This window comes from Saccostrea echinata, unplaced genomic scaffold (genome assembly GCF_033153115.1).
Source record: "Saccostrea echinata isolate AGI-Se365-2 ecotype Australia unplaced genomic scaffold, CSIRO_AGI_Sech_v1 ptg000075l, whole genome shotgun sequence".
Classification (NCBI taxonomy): Eukaryota; Metazoa; Mollusca; class Bivalvia; order Ostreida; family Ostreidae; genus Saccostrea; species Saccostrea echinata.
In genome coordinates, this window is record NW_026889824.1 from 316,384 (window position 1) to 322,500 (window position 6,117).

At 33.5% G+C, this 6,117-nt stretch overlaps 1 protein-coding gene across 1 annotated transcript in view; it reads right to left on the reverse strand.

Annotated features, from left to right (window-relative positions):
- Positions 1 to 6,117, reverse strand: part of LOC133176376 (mitogen-activated protein kinase kinase kinase 4-like) — a 204,342-nt gene that overhangs the window by 51,123 nt on the left and 147,102 nt on the right. The gene's annotated exons all lie outside the window — the stretch shown is intronic.

Consider the following 6,117-nt stretch of genomic DNA (forward strand, 5'->3'; position numbering starts at 1 on the left):
AATATTATGGCCCAACCTTAAGGGATCTCTGAATCCATACATATGCATTATGTAAAAGAGCTATAAGTTCATTTTGTGCTTAAAATGGCCCTGTAGATATTCCAATTTATTGACAAACACTCTATGTTCCATTTCAAACATCAAGATAAAGTAGAGGTTTAGTGTTTTCATTTGCTTTTAAATAGTTTCCTCTGAAAGCCTAGGTATTGGAAAACAAGTTCTGTGAAATTGCAATGTTCTTGAATTTTAAAGAAAACAGGTTTATTTGAGTACTTTCAGTAAAGAATAACAAGAGACCCATGGGCCACATCGCTCACCTGAGTAAGTTTGGCCATGCTGTTCTTAATCAGATTTCCCCACTTGTAATAGTGAGTACCTATTGTGGCCCAGGGTCATGATTTGAACAATTTAGAATCTAAACTACCCCAGGATGCTTCCACATAAGTTTCAGCTTTTCTGGCCCAGTGGTTCTTGAGAAGAAGATTTTTAAAGATTTTTCCTATATACTTCGATATAAAACTTGGATTCCCTATTGTGGCCCCGCCCTACCCTTGAGGGTCATGAATTTAACAATTTAGAATCTACATTACTTGAGGATGCTTCCACATTAGTTTCCCTATTGTAGCCCCGCCCTACCCCAGGGGGTCATGATTTGACCAATTTAGAATCTTTACTACCCCAGGATGCTTCCACATAAGTTTCAGCTTTTCTGGCCCAGTGGTTCTTGAGAAGAAGATTTTTAGAGATTTTTCCTATATATTTCCTATATATATTTCAATGTAAAACTTGGATTCCCTATTGTGGCTCCGCCCGACCCCCGGGGGTCATGATTTGAACACTTTAGAATCTACACTACTTGAGGATTCTTCCACATTAGTTTTAGCTTTTCTGGCCCAGTGGTTCTTGAGAAGAAGATTTTTAAAGATTTTTCTATAATATTTCAATGTAAAACTTGGATTCCCTATTGAGGCCCCGCCCTACCCCTGGGGGTCATGATTTGAACAATTTAGAATCTTTACTACCCCAGGATGCTTCCACATAAGTTTCAGTTTTTCTGGCTCAGTGGTTCTGGAGAAGATTTTTTAATGACCCCACCCTATTTTTGTCTTATCTTGATTATCTCCCCTTGTAAGGGGACTTGGGCCTTTATTTTAACAATTTAAACTCCCCTTTACCCAAGGAAATTTGTACCAAGTTTGGTTAAAATTGGAACAGTGGTTCTTGAGAAGAAGTTGAAAATGTGAAAGTTTACAGATGGATGGACAGATGGACAGAAAACGGGTGATCAGAAAAGCTCACTTGAGCTTTCAGCTCAGGTGAGCTAAAAATATGAACACATCCCTTGATCCAAAAAATAAAACATGTTTTGTAATCTTCAGAAAGAGTTCTATTATTAAATACAGTAAAGTCACATGTATTGGATGCACTTTTTTGGTCAGAAAATTGTTCAAAAGTAAGGGTGTGTGCATAACATAGGAACTACATTCAACCCCCTTTTTCTGGACGTTTTTCTTAACTCTTAGGAGTGATTTTCACTGTTATCACATTGCAAGTTTATTATGTATGCCCCAGTTCTTGAATGACAGTCACGTATGACATACATGTAGATCATAAAAAACCCTACTTTTCTTTTTCCTAACTTGTATATCATCACTGCAAAATTTAACTCCGCTCGACCCTAATGTAGGTAATATTTGTTTATATAACAATTTTCGGCCAGTTGGTTTCAAAACAACTGCCATTTTAAATAACACCTTCGTAATCAGTAAAGTTTATTTAACAATAAATGTTTAAAACACCTTTCTAATTACTTGGTATTACTTACATACATAAGTGTGACACTAATTACGCTTGGGATACCACAGATTCTGACACATCTGTTTCATATTTAGATATTTTACTGGAAAAAAATGTTAATGGTAACCTAACAACCAAGCTTTATGATAAACGTGATGACTTCAACTTTTCAATCGTCAACTTCCCTTACTTATGTAGCAATATACCCTTATACCCTGCATATGGGGTTTATGTCTCCCACTTGATTCGATACGCAAGAGCATGCTCAACGTATGAACAATTTCTAAAACAAGGCAAGCTACTGACAAACAAATTGATGAAACAAAGATATCAACAGTCTCATTTGAAGTCATGTTTTCGCAAGTTTTTCAGTCGATACAATGACCTTGTCAGCACATACAACCTATCATTGAGTCATTTAAATGCTGACTGATGTTTTTCATACTAATTGTTAGGTCATTATTTATACATTGAACTGTCTACCGATTTCTCCGGTTTTTGTTTCCCGATCATGACAAGGAGCACACGGCGGGTGTGACAGGTGGACAGGGGATGCTTACTCCTTCATGGCACCTGATCCCACCTCTAATTTTTCAGGTCCGTGTTTGCTCTGCTCCAAATTTGTATCATTTCATTAGACTTTTAAGATTGAATACTGTTCGTTATCTTCATATTTCATTGTTTACGTAAACACAGACGTGTGCTTGGAATGCATTGTCAGCACAATATCGGAACATGCTTGGGGTTACAGAAAAAAAAAATTAGGGACTTAGCTTTAAATTCATACCAACAAAATAACAATTAAAATACAAACTAAAGTTAAATATATGTAAATAAAGCTTATATGTAAACTGAATTTGCCAAAAAATTTAAAAGTTGTATCCTACTTTCTTTTTCGAAATGACACAAATATTTTAACTTTTTAAACCTTTGCTTTGAATTAGTTGTGGTATGAAAATAAAAGATACATCCATATTTGCATTTTTGGGGGTGTGTTTTATCTATAGGAACTGCATTTTTTCTCCCTAACTTTGGGGATGCATCTATTACAAGAGTGCGGTCTTAACATGTGACAATACGATAATTGCATATTTTCTATCAGAAGTTGCACTCTATATGTAATATTGAAAAATAGTTTTAACCAGAAGTCTCTGATGAGACTGTAGCTCTACTGGTCTGTACATATCAGGGATGGGGTAATTGTAATCGAATAATCGTAATCGATTGTAATGATTACTTTTTTCCAAGTAATCGACAGTAATCTGTAATCGAAGAGATTTTCAATTACTTGTTATCGTAATTTAATCGATTACAGCTAAAATTTTCAATGTAATTATAATTACTTTTTCGATTACTTTCGATTGTTTTATACATAAATGGATGTTATTTTGGAGAATTATTTACAGTCAGTCACACATAAATATCAAATATAAACCACCTAGTGTAATGTTTGGATTTCCTAACTTTTATTATCAGAAGTTTAATAATGTTCTCAATAAAATTTGCATTACAGACCTACTGGTCTAGTATCAAATAATTCAGAAGTGTATTTCAACAAAATTATAAATAAAATATACAGATTTTTTGTGTGCATTTTACATTTGACCCACTGTCCTCTTGCTGCATGTCCTTTTTCATATTTCAGATGTTGAAAAACTTTGTCTTCGTTGTAATAGGAAATTATAAATAGCAAAAACAGATTTAAGTGCTGTATTAAATATAAATAATTTGGTAAATAAACTACATTGTACTCGAAAAAAGAAGAAGATGGAAATACTTATTCATATCTGAAAATGTTTAAACAACTTCAAACTTGTGTTTAGTAACTTTAAAATTTGCAAAATCATTCTCATGTTTTCATTCAAAATTGTAAGGTTGTTTTGTCAGTGAGAGGTTATATTAAGAGTCTATTTTTAAGAGAGGGAGAAAGTCACTGTGTTTGCTTATCTTGGCTAATTAATTAACTGAGACATCCCTGATTTGCAGATAATGAGGTGTAAAATGTGAACTACCTAGTGTTTAACTTTCATTCCATTGAAGACAAACAATATTATTAAAACAATTAATAGCTCTCAAAACACTTATTTCAATACAGAATGAAATTGTGCTATTAGTTTAATTACTTAAAGACACATTTAATTTACATGTTTATAACTAAGAGTTCAGATTTACTTATTTTTTTGAAAAAGACACATACAGGAATGTTTAATGTGTACTGTTAACATATGGGCAGCCCAAATACTTCTAATGAAGTAATTCACAATAAAATATAAGATAATTTTTGCAACAAGTCAATAAATATGGAGGTTCAGATCCAAGGTTGACAGGAATAATTAATTCTTTGGCACATTTTATTGTAGGAATCATATCTCCACTTTCCATGGTATAGAATCCCACATTTGGGCATTTAGTGAGAATGTTAGCCAGAATAAAACCTTAAAAGAATCTGCACTGAAACTGCAGGAACACATTCAGACTTCAGTGGATAACATCAACATTTAAATATTGCTTTGATATTTGAAGGGATAAAAACTTGGAGGTAATCGATTATTAATCGATTACATCTTCCAAAGTAATCGATTACAATCGATTACAGGACAAAAATGAGTGTAATCAATTAATAATCGATTACACTGAATTCCTCTAAGTAATCGATTACATTTTTCAGTAATCGTGCCCATCCCTGGTACATATAACAAAGGAAAGTAGCACTTGGATTTGAAACTTTGCAACACGCAGCAATAAACAGAATAATGAATCTTAATGTAGTCTACTTGTGCGCCAAGTTATATTGAAATCAGACCAAAACTGTAGGAGGAGTAGCATTTTAAAGAAATTTCACAGAAATTTCTATTTTTAGTAACCATGGCAACACCGTTCATCGAAATCAAAAACCGATGCACTAAATTATGTATCTTAGTGTAGTCTACTTGTTTGTCAAGTTATTTTAACATCAGACCGAAACTGAAGGAGGAATAGCCTTTTAAAGAAATTTCACATAAATTTCTATTTTTAGTAACCATGAAAATGCTGGTCATCGAAATCAAAAACCAATGTACTAAATTATGTATCTTAGTGTAGTCTACTTGTGTGCCAAATTATACTGAAATCGGACCAAAACTGTAGGAGGAGTAGCGTTTTAAAGGAATTTCACAGAAATTTCTATTTTTAGTAACCATGGCAACACCATTCATCGAAATCAAAAACTGATGCACTAAATTATGTATCTTAGTGTAGTCTACTTGTGTGCCAAGTAATAATGAAATCAGACCAAAACTGTAGGAGGAGTAGCATTTTAAAGGAATTTCACAGAAATTTCTATTTTTAGTAACCATGGCAACACCATTCATCGAAATCAGAAACCGATGCACTAATTTATGTATCTTAGTGTAGTCTACTTGTGTGCCAAGTTATATTGAAATTAGACCAAAACTGTAGGAGGAGTAGCGTTTTAAAGGAATTTCTCAGAAATTTCTATTTTTAGTAACCATGGCAACACCGTCCATCGAAATTAAAAACCGATGCACTAAATTATGTATCTTAGTGTAGTCTACTAGTGTGCCAATTTATATTGAAATCAGACCCAAACTGTAGGAGGAGTAGCGTTTTGAAAAATTGTTTACAGACAGACGGACAGACAGACAGACAGACGGACGGACAGACGACGGACACCTTACTATCGCATAGCTCTTCTGGTCTCTGACCAGTAGAGCTAAAAATTGGCTGTTTTTGAAGAATTTTTCAGGATATGGTAAAATGATGCAATTTATGATGTCATAATACATTGATTAGACAGATAATTACATCATTGTTTATAAATACACAGTCACCAAGGGTCTAAATGATATTTAATGCATTGTCAACTAAAACTAATTACTTTTTCAGAAATTCACAGGGCAAAAACAGCCATAGGTGAACTTTGTTCTTTGATCCTGAGCCAACTCTTACCAGACGTCTATAATTTGTAAGAACCAGAAGTCTCTGATGAGACTGTAGCTCTACTGGTCTGAACATATACATGTAACAAAGAAAAAGTAGCACTTGGATTCGAAACTTTGCAACATGCAGCAATAAATAGTATTATGTATCTTAATATAGTCTACTTGTGTGCCAAGTTAAATTGAAATCAAATAAAAACTGTAGGAGGAGTAGCGTTTTAAAAGAAATTCACAGAAATTTCTATTTTTAGTAACCATGGCAACATCGTTCATCCAAATCAAAAAACTGATGCTCTGAATTATGTATCATAGTGTAGTCTACTTGTGTGCCAAGTTATACTGAAACCTGACCAAAACTGTAGGAGGAATTTCATTTTGAAGG